Source organism: Gossypium hirsutum, chromosome A01 (genome assembly GCF_007990345.1).
Source record: "Gossypium hirsutum isolate 1008001.06 chromosome A01, Gossypium_hirsutum_v2.1, whole genome shotgun sequence".
In the NCBI taxonomy this organism is placed as follows: Eukaryota; Viridiplantae; Streptophyta; class Magnoliopsida; order Malvales; family Malvaceae; genus Gossypium; species Gossypium hirsutum.
Window position 1 is genome coordinate 27161189 of NC_053424.1, and position 13654 is coordinate 27174842.

A 13654-nucleotide genomic window follows, 5' to 3' on the forward strand; every position below is an offset into this window, starting at 1 on the left:
ATTTGCATGCGCGTTATTATTTTCCAATATCATTGTAATATTTGTTTATTTGTTTCAAATATGTTTATTATTCTTCCATTTATTTATGTTTATTTTCATATCAAGCTTGCTTCACCATTATTTCGAAAAATTATCCATGTTTTCTTATTTACTTCAATAATCAAGGCAATATACCGATTTAACATTAAGTCATCGAGTTCGTCGCTATGTTGGGTGAACGTCAATTGACTCATGTTAAACGATATACCTTCTAAAAAACGAAATAAACCAAAATTTCTCGTTCTTTTATCGGATTATGACTAAATTTTACATTGAACTTTATTTTTGAAATTAAGAAACGCGTGTTTATGAGATACCATTTGGGCGTCGCGAGGGTGCTAATACCTTCCTCGCGCGTAACTGACTCCCGAACCCTAATTCTTCTCTGGATTTTACGTGGACTTAAATTCAGCCTTCTTTTCATTTCAAAGATAATTTATAAGGTGTCCGATCATACCTATAAAAAGGATCGGTGGCGACTCCTCTTTATTTTAAAAATCAACTTCAAGTTTTCAAATTTTAATAAATCGCCGCAATTAGCGACTGAAATCAAAATTTTTACGTCGCTACAGCTGGCAACTCCGTTGGGGACCGCTTGTTGAGAGTCGTGTCTGGAATTAAACACATTTGTCAAAATTTTTAAATTTCCTTGTTCAAAGTAAATATTTGGTCATGATCCGAATCTCGTTTTCAAATTCATGCATTTGTATCGTGCTGTAATATTTCTTCTAACTTGCTTATTGGTTGCTTTTCAGTGTTTCAATTTTTATGGTTTTAATTTTGGTTTAGTTTCTTTAAGTGAAACGTAAAGGTTTATGAGTTGTTCCCCACACACCGTGTACTTGCATTTTCGCATAACATGAGCTCTCTACCCGGGCTCCGTCCGTTTAAGTGAAAGTAAACGCTACGCCTTCGTGAGTTAACTCGTCCCTCCGCATAGGCTAGTGAATACTTTCGGGTTACATATGACTTATGCTTTCGTGAGTTAACTTGTCCCTCCGCTTAGGCATAAGTAAATGTAATCCTCGAATTGAACTCGTGAGCCTGTGATAGGTTATGACCGAGGCTTCGTGCTGATCTTAGCAGATGATAGTACGAGCAATTCGAGTACCTGTCTAGAACCGAGACTGCATATAACGAACCATACGAGCTATCCAATTAGAGCCATGCCGAACCTCTGTCCGCTTATAGTCATCAAATAAGTACACGGGGAAATGCCTTTTGCCTTTCATTTACACTGTTATGCAAATAATTGGATTGGGTAGTTTAATTTGTTTTTCAAATTATATTTGTTGTGTTTACTAACCAAGTTTGTTTGTTTTACTTTTATTTTCATCATGCATCATAGGCATCATATTAGGAAGGTGTTGATTAAAAGTTGGTTGCCAAAAAACGGGTTTCTGATGGAGGAGTCAATTACACAAATAACCGAGAAGAATGTCGTGATTCGGGACTGGTCTCTAAAAATTCAGAGAGAAAAGGGGATAGTCTAGTGGAAGGGTGTGTCGCCAATTTGCCCGACCATATAACTGTAAATGTTCGCCAAATAACTTTGAGGATTTGGTTCGAATTTGGAATCAATGGGATTCAGACACTAGAGACATTTTCACTGAGAGGTATGGAGATATAAGCTCACCTGATCACCATCCGTGTAGACGAACAGTTGATTCAAGCCATGGTTCAGTTCTGGGACCCAGCTTATCAGTGTTTCACCTTCAATCAAGAAGACATGACTCCAACCATAGAAGAGTATGCTGCTTTACTCTGCATCGACAATGTACAATTCGGCAAAATATATGTGAAGGAGCCTAAGCCGATGACCTTCAAGAAAAAGTTAGTGAGACTGACAGACATGACTGATGCATGGGCCGAAAAACAGATAACGAAGAAGAATGAAACCATTTGCATTCCATGGTCCTCCCTACGAGATTTGGCTTTGAACCATCCCAACATGCTGAAAAGGGTAAATCTATTCGCTTTGGCCATTTACGGTTTGGTCATTTTCCCAAAAGTTCTCGGACATCTCAAGTTGTAGTAGTTGATTTCTTTGAAAGGTTAAAACAAAGAATCAACCATCCTAGCCGAGACCTTCAGGTCCCTGAGTAGTTGTCGAAGAAAAGGGGAGGGACGATTTATCGGATGCGCGCAGTTGCTCAATGTTTGGATTTTGAGTCACTTCTGGAAGGTAGAGCGCACTCCGTTCCATATGTTTTCTAAAACATTCTCCCCGCTAGAAGATTACCTCAATAAAGAATGGCCGAAGGAAGTCACCGAGCAACATTGGGTATCAGTTTTTCAGAATCTTCGCGCCGAGAATATAACATGGAGAGCACCCTGGATCCGTCCTTCAGTTCTGCTATACAAATGTGGAAGCCAAGATTGGGTACCTTTACTCGGGTTATGGGGAGGAGTTGGATATGCTCCGCTATTAGTCCAAAGGCAATTTTCTTCGCGACAATTCCTCCCCGCAACTGGAGGATTAGCACAGTTCGAGTTCGCTTTCGCGGGTGAATGATATATGAAGAGAGTCCGAGACACTGCAAAGTATTGGAAGGAAATTCATTTCATGGAATTAGCTTTGTATGTTGATACCCTTACCCAAGATTACGACATATGGAGGAAGCAACGGGTAAATAGTCAGCAAATCTCATCAAAAACTACACCATCCAGAATCCTTTCTCGGAGGAAGCGCCGTCTGAGCTAGAAATGGCAAGACAAGAATTCGAACGAGAAAAGGCCAAGATGTCTCGGGACCTTAGTGCCCTTCAAGAAGAAAACTATCAACTGAAGATTGAAGTTCAGGTTGAAAGGTCCAGGACTGAAAAAGTACAAAGAGAAGCCGAGATTGTAAGAAACGACTTAAGGGACCTTCATTTGGAAAATAAGAAATTAAGAAACACTATAAAGAATAGCGGGTTGGCAAGTCGACAGTAGAATGGAAGGAAGAAATTAGCAATATCAAGGGAGGAATGGAGTTTTGGAAGGGAAAAGGAAAGAAAGAGGAGGAAAAGGCTGCGCACGCTATGATAGAGTTAAGAAGGAAGAACGCCGAATATGAAATAGTGACTGCAAAATTGATGAATAGTCAGTCTGAACATCAAGAATTAAAAAGGAAAACACGAGATCTAGAAAATATGCTGCAATCTCGTCAACAACAATTAGATAACCTCTTGAAGGCTCTAGAAGAAAAGAGTGAACAGTACGATAGGGACATTCACACGTATGAAGGAACTCTCAAAGAAAAAGAAATGCAACTTGACTTCTTGATCAATGAAATTCGTAAAGCGGCTATACAAGTTGTTCAATTATCAGATGAAGCCGAAGTTTTCAGTTGCCAATTCCCTCCGAGCCAAAGATCGAGCATATCAGAGTTTTTAGAGCAAGTGAAGAAACAAGGCAATGTGGCTAGAAAATTTGTGTAACTGTTGGAAAAATGAGAACTTTGTGTAATAGACTATGTTGATAAATGAAATGCCTAAATATGGGGCTATCTTGAAATCAACACCAATTTCTTGCATATTCATTCATGACTGACATTCATTTGACATTCATGCATCAATTCATTCATTGCATATCCCATACTCGTTCGCTGAGGTTAAAACGTACAATTCGCAGTTGCAAGACTTCAAGACTGGAACCACGTCATCCGTATAAAACGCGCCGACAAGCTAGAGTAATGGAAATGAATTCAATGAGAGAATTGAAAGGATGGAAATGGCTCAAAAGGAATTACAAGAGCAACTGGCCAAATCGCAACAAGAGACGAGAGACCTAATGGTGAGATCTCGAGAGGAATCTCTCGAGCAAAGAGATCAGATGGCTAAAATGATGGAGATGATGATAACTTTGGTCAAAGGAAAAATGCAGAACCCCGATGTTAAGGAACCTCAATCAAGAATTCACCATGATCAGGATCCACTCTATCCCCCGGGATTCACTCCACCGCCCGCATATACAATACAAAGAGGGTATACTCAAGAGAACCCACTGGCTTGGAACATCGACCTATGCCACCTGCTCCACCCACTAATTTGGGGCAAGGAATGTTAGCATCGAACCCAGGGGCTAGTCCTGCTAATCCACTAGTTCTAGATCTGGATGACCCAGCAGAGGTAGCCAAGTTGAAATTGGATAACCATGACGCAAAATATAGGAGTCTAGAGGAAAGACTCAAGCAATAGAAGGCACTGAAGTCTTCCCCGCACTAGGTGCCAAGGAACTCAGTTTGGTACCTGATCTAATTTTGCCTCCGAAGTTCAAAGTGTCTGATTTTGAGAAGTATGATGGGACAAGGTGCCCAAAAGCACATCTCATTATGTTCTGTCGAAAAATGACCGGTTATGTGAACGAGGATAAACAACTCATACATTGCTTTCAAGATAGTCTAACAGGGTCAGCTCTTCGGTGGTACAATCAACTTAGTAGAGAAAAGATTCGATCCTGGAAGGACTTGGCGTCAGCATTTTGCGAGCAGTACAAGCATGTATCGGATATGGTGCCAGACCGTATGACCTTGCAAATGATGGAGAAAAAGCCATCAGAGACTTTTAGACAGTATGCGCAGAGATGGAGAGACGTCTCAGCTCAAGTGGAACCCCCCATTAATAAAAACGGAGATAACCGTTCTCTTTATCAATACTTTAAAGGCGCCGTTTTATGACAAATTAGTGGGAAGTGCCACGAAAGAGTTTGCGGATATTGTAATATCTGGTGAACTCATAGAGAATGCCGTCAAGAGCGGTAGAATGGAAGGATCAGAAGGCTCAAGAAAAGCAGCACCCTTAAGGAAGAAAGAGCCAGAAGCCCTCATGGTGGGAACTGAAGTCGTTACATTCCCAATTCGTATCCTAACCAACCCCGACCTCAAAATTATCCACCCTCGAATTTCTATTATCCCCCTCAAACCCCTTACTACCAAGCACCACATCCGTCCTGCCCCGTATACGCCACGAACAACCAAAGACCCGTCACCACTTTCCCACAAAACACGGTACCCGCCCAAAGCCAACCCAGAAACGAACCAAGGCCATCAAGGCATAATCCTGAGAGACCGCAATTTACCCCCATCCCTGTGTCGTATGGGGAATTGTACCCAAAACTTTTAGAAAAACAGCTAATTTCTCCCCATTACATGGCACCCCTTAAACCTCCATACCCAAAGTGGTACGATCCAAACGCTAGTTGTGCATACCACGCAGGGAACCAAGGGCACTCTACTGAGAACTGTCTCGCTTTCAAAAGGAGAGTTCAAGGACTCATTGACGCGGGTATCCTACGATCCGACAGTGCTAGTAACGCCACGGGGAACCCGTTCGCTAACCATACAGAAGGGAATGTGAGCACAGTGGGGAAAGAGGATGAATGGAAGGTCAGAAGATGTGTATCAGAAATAAGGACGCCTATGCAGAAAATCTGGGAGGTATTGGTTAAGAAAGGATTGCTCTGTCACTCTGATAGAATTTTTGGAGAAGAAGGTAAAAGTTTTTACAATTTTCATGGGATTGTTGGACATGACATTCAGTCATGTGAGGACTTTAAAAGGTTACTTCAAGACCGGATGGATAATAAGGAGATCAAGGTCCTTAACAAGAGTGAAGATGCCAACGAAAGAGAAGTATGCGTCTCTGATAGCCAATCATCAGGGCCCCCTTATAGTGCTGATCGACCGTTGGTAATTTATTACGACGCGATGAGAGAGCCACTGAAACCACAGATGGTAATTGAAGTACCATCTCCTTTCCCGTATAAGGATAACAAAACAGTACCGTGGAGATATGATGTTAATATCGTTACACCGGAAGTTGAAAAGTCCAAAGCCATAATTGAAGATGTTGGGGAGGTAGGTCATTTTACTCGAAGTGGACGATGCTATTCTAAAGAAGTTGAACCGGTAAAGAAAAGTAGCGACTCGAAACAAAAAGGGAAAGCAGTGATGCACGAGGTCGAAGTCGAGCAAGAAATTCCACCCGTGCAAGAAACTAAAAAGCCTGTGAATGAGGAAAAAGCTCAAGAATTCTTGAAATTTATTAAGCACAGCGAATATAGTGTGGTGGAACAATTGAGCAAGCAGCCAGCACGAATCTCAATTCTATCTCTACTGTTAAATTCAGAGCCATACCGGAACGCTTTATTGAAGGTGTTAAATCAAGCTTACGTGGCCAACAACATATCTGTCGAAAAACTTGATAGGTGGGTAAACAATCTGAATGCGGACAACTTCATCTCTTTTAGTGATGATGAGATACCGCTAAATGGTAGAGGTTCAGTGAAAGCGCTGCATATCACGACCCGCTGCAAGGGCTACATAATACCGAACGTACTCATCGATAATGGGTCAGCGTTAAATGTTATGCCATTGGCTATGCTTTCCAGAATACCGATAGATTTGTCCTACTTAAAGCCCTATCATTCCATGGTAAGGGCATTCGACGGGACGAAGCGCGAAGTCATGGGAAAGATCGAAATCCCTTTGGAAGTGGGCCCCTACATCTATGAGGTCGAATTCCAAGTCATGGACATTACACCCTCTTATAACTGCCTTTTGGGAAGACCTTGGATTCATTCTGCTGGAGCAGTCCCATCATCCCTCCATCAAAAGGTGAAATTCATCATGGATGGCTGTTTGGTCACAGTCGAGGGCGAAGAAGACATCGTCGCATCTATCTCTGCTGATGCGCCATACCTGGAAGTAAGTAAGGACGCAGTGGAATGTTCCTTTCGATCCCTTGAATTCATCAATGCCACTTTCGTCGCTGAGGGAAATAGAATTCCGATGCCAAAACTGTCGAGAAATACCAGAATGGGTGTCAAGTTGACCGTAAAAAGGGGAGCTCGTGCGAGAAGAGGTTTAGGGAGACATCTGCAAGGAATAGTGAGGGCTTTAAAGCCAGTGCACCATAAGGCCTGATACGGTTTGGGGTTCCAGCCTGACATGCGCTAAAGAAGAAGACAGTGGAAGAAGGATCAAGAGAGAAGAATTGCAAGAACTTTGGGCCGAGAACCAGAATGGGAACCAATAGAATACCCTCCTTTGTCAAAAACATTTACATCTGCGGGAATGATGTACCCTGGACAAGATGATCCATGAAACATGCTGGGATTAATTAAAAGGGATTTTCAGAATGTCAGTATAAATGTCATTGACAAAGAAGCTGGTGCAAGTAAAGATGTCTCGAGGATACGCCCTTGCCCTCTTGGTTTCATGTTGAACAATTGGATTGCTGAGGAGCTTCTTGTAGTTTATAAGCCTTCAGAGTAATGCTAAACATCAACCTTCTATTGTGTCCTTAGATATAATGGAATTCTTTTGTAGGAGCTTGCATTCGCTCTTTATCATTTAAGTGAATATCAATGAAGATGCATTTTGTCACGATTTTTTGCATTATCACTAATTTCATAATCATTTTCTCATTTCATAGCCTATCCTTACATTTGCCTCATTGCCATGACATAACATTTTGTTTGTTGTTTCCAATACTTGGATGTCCCCCGATAGCTTCCTTTTCCATTCAACTTTCAGGTGCTCAGATATTGACGACATGAATAAGCCCGTTACGAATCTTGAAAGTGATTTTGAGAAGGCTGTTTGCTTAGGAGAATTTGAAGCCGAAGAAAATGCTGAAGAATATGTCTCGTCTCCTGATTGTTAAGAATGGTGGAACAAGAGGATAAACAGGTTCTGCCTCATGAAGAATCTGTGGAAACAATAAATTTGGGCACTGAAGAGAGGAAACAAGAAGTGAAGATTGGGACTTCTATTTCAGAAAGTACCAGGCATGGTTTGATCACTTTACTCCGCGAATACAAAGATGTTTTCGCGTGGTCATACCAGGACATGCCAGGGCTAGATGAAGATTTAGTGGTCCATAAGCTCCCATTAAAGCCAGAATGCAAGCCCATCCAGCAAAAATTAAGACGGATGAGGCCCGAAATGCTGTTGAAAATAAAAGAGGAAGTCAAGAAGCAATTTGACGCTGGCTTCCTACAAGCCTCCAAATATCCAGAATGGGTGGCTAACATAGTCCCGGTACCAAAGAAAGATGGAAAAGTACGAATGTACGTGGATTACCGTGACCTGAATCGAGCAAGCCCAAAAGATAATTTTCCCTTGCCACATATTGACACGTTAGTGGGCAACACAGCAAAACATTCATTGTTTTCTTTCATGGATGGATTCTCGGGGTATAATTAGATCAAGATGGCCCCTGAGGATATGGAGAAAACTACCTTCATAACAATGTGGGGAACGTTCTACTACAAGGTGATGCCATTCGGGTTAAAGAATGCTGGGGCAACATATCAGAGGGTTATGGTGACGTTATTCCATGACATGATGCATAAAGAAATAGAGGTCTACGTCGATGATATGATTGCTAAATCTCGAGGAGAAGAAGAGCATGTAATGAACCTTAAGAAGTTGTTCGAAAGGCTGAGAAAGTTTCAGCTAAAGCTTAATCCAGCCAAATGTACATTCGGGGCTACCTCGGGAAAGTTGCTAGGCTTCATTGTCAGTGAAAGAGGTATCGAAGTTGATCCAGATAAAATAAAAGCCATCCAAGAATTACCACTTTCGCGCACGCAAAAGGAAGTTAGAGGATTTCTAGGGAGATTAAATTACATCGCCCGATTTATCGCTCAACTTACCAACCAATGCGACCCAATCTTTCGGCTTCTTTGAAAACATAACCCGGGAGAATGGAACGAGGAATGCCAAGTGACCTTTGATAAGATAAAACAATATTTGTCCAGTCCTCCAGTGCTAGTATCGCCAACTCCAGGAAGACCATTAATTTTGTATCTGACAGTGTTCGAAAGTTCAATGGGTTGCGTACTGGGACAACATGACGAGTCAGGAAAGAAAGAAAAGGCGATCTACTACCTCAGCAAAAAGTTCACTGAATATGAGGCAAAATATTCGTCCATTGAGAAATATTGTTGCGCTCTGGTTTGGGTAACTCGGAGACTCAGACAATATATGTTGTATCACACGACATGGCTAATTTCAAAGCTGGATCCAATAAAATACATGATGGAATCGCCGACACTATCAGGAAGAATGGCACGATGGCAGATCCTCCTTTCGGAATATGACATTGCCTATGTAAGTCAGAAGTCGATAAAAGGGAGCGCAATAGCTGACTTCTTAGCAACTCGAACGACAGAGGAATATGAGCCTTTAAGATTCGATTTCCCAGACGAAAACTTAATGTGCATCACAGAAATAGAATCTGAGTCATCAAAAGAGAAGTCATGGAAGATGTGCTTTGATGGTGCGTCAAATGCTTTAGGGCATGGAATTGGAGCAATCCTGGTATCACCAGAGGGGAATCATTATCCGTTCACTGCAAGACTGAACTTCTTCTGTACCAATAATATCGCAAAATATGAGGCCTGTATCATGGGGCTTCGTGCAGCTATCGAACGAAACATCGAGATCTTGGAGGTGTACGGGGACTCAACCCTAGTGATTTACCAAATCCGTGGAGAATGGGAAGTGAGGGACTCAAAATTGATTAAGTACAGCGATTTAGTGGCTGGATTGATCAAAGAATTCAAAGAAATAACTTTTCATTACTTCCCACGAGAAGAGAACCAACTGGCTGATGCCCTAGCCACTTTGGCTTCAATGTTCAAAGCAAGTAGAGAAGCAGAAATAATGCCCCTCAAAATGAGCATATACGAGGTCCCTGCACACTGTTGTAGCATTGAGAAAGAAGTAGACGGACGGCCTTGGTTCCATGATATCTTAGAATATACCAAGAATCAAAGGTATCCCGAACAAGCGAATGAGAACGATAAAAGAACAATTAGAAGAATGGCAGCGAGATTTGTTCTTGATGGGGATATCCTGTATAAAAGAGGAAAGGATCAGATGCTTTTGAAATGTGTGGATGATGTTGAAGCCAGAAAAATACTTGAAGAGGTCCATGAAGGAATTTGCGGAACGCATGCCAATGGTTTCAATATGGCCAGAAAGATCATGAGACTCGGTTATTATTGGCTGACAATGGAAAGTGACTGTATCAATTTTGCCAGAAAATGCCACAAATGTCAAATCTACGGTGATAAAATTCATGTAGCCCCTTCACCCCTTCATGTCATGACTTCTCCGTGGCCTTTTTCTATGTGGGGCATGGATGTCATAGGGCCAATTTCTCCAAAAGCTTCAAATGGACATCGATTCATTTTTGTGGTTATCGATTACTTCACAAAATGGATTGAAGCCGCTTCGTTTGCCAATGTGACGAAGACTGCAGTGTGCAAGTTTTTGAAAAAGGAAATCATTTGCCGATATGGTTTGCCTGAAAGAATCATCTCAGATAATGCCACGAATCTGAACAATAAGATGATGAAAGAAGTGTGCGAGCAGTTCCAAATAAAGCATCATAATTCCTCGCCCTATCGCCTAAAGATGAACGGGGCTGTTGAAGCAGCTAACAAGAACATTAAGAGGATCATTGGGAAAATGACTGAGACATATAAAGATTGGCACGAGAAACTTCCATTTGCTTTGTTTGCATATCGCACATCTGTGCGAACATCTACGGGAGCAACTCCTTTCTCTCTAGTCTATGGAATGGAAGCTGTGCTACCTATCGAGGTTGAGATCCCCTCTCTGCGAGTATTGATGGAATCAAAGTTAGAAGAAGCAGAATGGGTTCGAGCTCGATATGATCAGTTGAACCTCATTGAAGAAAAACGTCTAAGGGCAATTTGTCATGGGCAAATGTACCAAAAGAGAATGATCGCAGCCCATGACAAGAATGTACGACCAAGAGAGTTCCATGAAGGAGAACTCGTTCTGAGAAAGATTCTCCCAATACAAAAAGACCTGCGAGGAAAATGGGCACCAAATTGGGAAGGACCATACGTTGTAAAAAAGGCATTCTCAGGAGGAGCTTTAATCCTTACCGAGATGGATGGGAAGGAGTTACCGAATCTGGTGAATTCAGATGCGGTGAAGAAATATTATGCTTAAGATGAAAACCCGAAAAGGGCATCTTAAAAAAAAAGGGATCAGGGCGAAAACCCGAAAAGGGCGTCTTGATTAGTACAAAAAGATTAGGATGAAAACCCGAGAGGGCGTCCTAATGAAACAAACCTGGCGGTCGAACGATAGGTCAAGTAGTGAGACTACAGTATTTGAAGCACTTCTGAAAGCTCAAAATTTTCTACGTAAGAAGCCATGCTCGAAAAGATTATTGATTGAGGAACGTGGAAGAGTTCATGTGTTGAATATCTAGAGCATTTGTATCCGTTGAATACGACCTTTTCTTTCTTTTTGACATTTTTACTCTCATTGGTTAACTTTCTTTGTTTGCCATATTTGAAATAAAGAAATATGAGATATCCTTTTTGTCCCTACCTGACCATTTTCATGTATCTCATTATGTGTTTATTTAATGATAAATAGTGAAATGACATACTCTAAACAAAAGAAATGTCAAGCATTACCCGGATAAGAATTTGATAAGTGCAAGAGCTTCAAAGCAAGAACAAAGTTTAACCAAGGGCAAAAGGGTGATATCTGAGAAACGTCGATTACTCGTAAAGCTCGAAGACAGGTATGAGGCCTGAAGAGAAGGTCGAGAATCAAAGCGATGAACGCAGATCCTCAACAATCATGGCGAAAATGACATACGACCAATATGCTTAAGGAGCACTGCATAATCATGTAGGCATAAAGGCATTTAAGACAAACATGTGTATATCATGATGACATCATGCATGGCATATACAGGTAATCCAGTAAAGCAAGAAATCTTGAATGAGAGTCGCACTGAATCAAAGGAAAAGATACCCGAGTTCTACCAAAGGATTGGTTTTGGTATTTTGATGTTTAATATTCATGCTTTCCAAGGAAAATCAACTCATATTGCGAGAGATGAGTTGAGCCTCAAGACACGTTGAGGTATTTTTAATTTTTTTTTAAAAATCAACTTATATTGCGAGAAGTGAGTTGAGCCTCGGGGCACGTCGAGGTATTTTTAGTTTATGTTTTAAATTGACTCATATTGCGAGAGGTGAGTTAAGCCTTTTAATTTTTGTTTTTCAAAATCAACTCATATTGCTAGAGGTGAGTTGAGCCTCAGGACACGCTGAGGTAATTTTAATTTCTGTTGTTAAAAAAAATCAACTCATATTGCGAGAAATGAGTTGAACCTCAGGACACGCTGAGGTAATTTCAATTTCTGTTTTCAAAATTCAACTTATATTGCGAGAAATGAGTTGAGCCTCAAAACACGTTGAGGTATTTTCAATTTCTGTTTTCAAAAAAATCAACTTATATTGCGAGAGGTGAGTTGAGTCTCGGTTCACATGCTGAAGTATTTTCAATTTCTGTTTTTAAAAAAATCAACTCATATTGCGAGAGGTGAGTTGAGCTTCAGATTACCCACTGTGGTATTTTTTTCAATTCATATTGCGAGAGGTGAGTTGAGCCTCAGGACACGATGAGGTAATTTCAATTTCTGTTTGTCAAGAATCAACTCATATTGCGAGAGGTGGGTTGAACCTTTTAATTTCTACTTTTTCAAAATCAGCTCATATTGCAAGAGGTGAGTTGAGCCTCGGGGCACGTTGAGGTATTTTCAATTTTTGTGTTTTAATTTCAACTCATATTGCGAGAGGTGAGTTGAGCCTCAGGACACACGCCGAGGTATTTTCAATTAAGCCTTTTGATTTCTGTTTTTCAAAAAAATCAACTCATATTGCGAGAGGTGAGTTGAGCCTCAGGTCACACCGAGGTATTTTCCATTTCTGTTTTCATTATTATGTTTTTGAAAGAATCAACTTATATTGCGAGAAATGAGTTGAGCCTCAAGACACATTGAGGTAATTTCAATTTCTGTTTTCAAAATTCAACTCATATTGCGAGAAATGAGTTGAGCCTCAAGACACGTTGAGGTATTTTCAATTTCTGCTTTTCAAAATTCAACTCATATTGCGAGAAATGAGTTGAGCCTCGGGACACGCTGAGGTAATTTCAATTTCTGTTGTCAAAAAAATCAACTCATATTGCGAAAAGTGAGTTGAGCCTCAGTTCACATGTTGAGATATCTTTAGTTTTTGTTTTTAATGTCTGTTTTTAAAGAGTCAATTCATATTGCGAGAAATGAGTTGGGCTCAAGATCACATGCCAAGTAAGAATAAAGATTGAAGTTGATGAAAGACACCAGACTTGGTCTCCCTGAAGCTATAGTGGAACCGGTCAAAAGTTGCAAGTCTTGTCTCCCTGAGGTCGCAGTGGAACTGATCGAGGATATCAAATCTTGTCTCGCTAGAGTTACAAAAGAGAAGATCACGAATCTCATCTCACTGAAGTGATAAAAGAGCAGATTGAAGCTGTAGATCTTATCTTTATGAAGCTACATGGAAACAGAAAGCCACAAATCTCATATCCTTGAAGTTACATTGGAGTAGATCGAAGCTACAAGGCATATGTCAGAAGATGTAGTGGATTGAATCTAAAGCTGCAAGATGCAGTGGACTGGAAGAAGATTATCTGAACTAGAAGAGCACCAATGAAGTCAAGACCCAGCAAGACCAGGCAAAATTGGCCTTTCATTATGTCTTTGCTCCATTCCCGTTACACGACAATGAGCAAAGAGGGGCA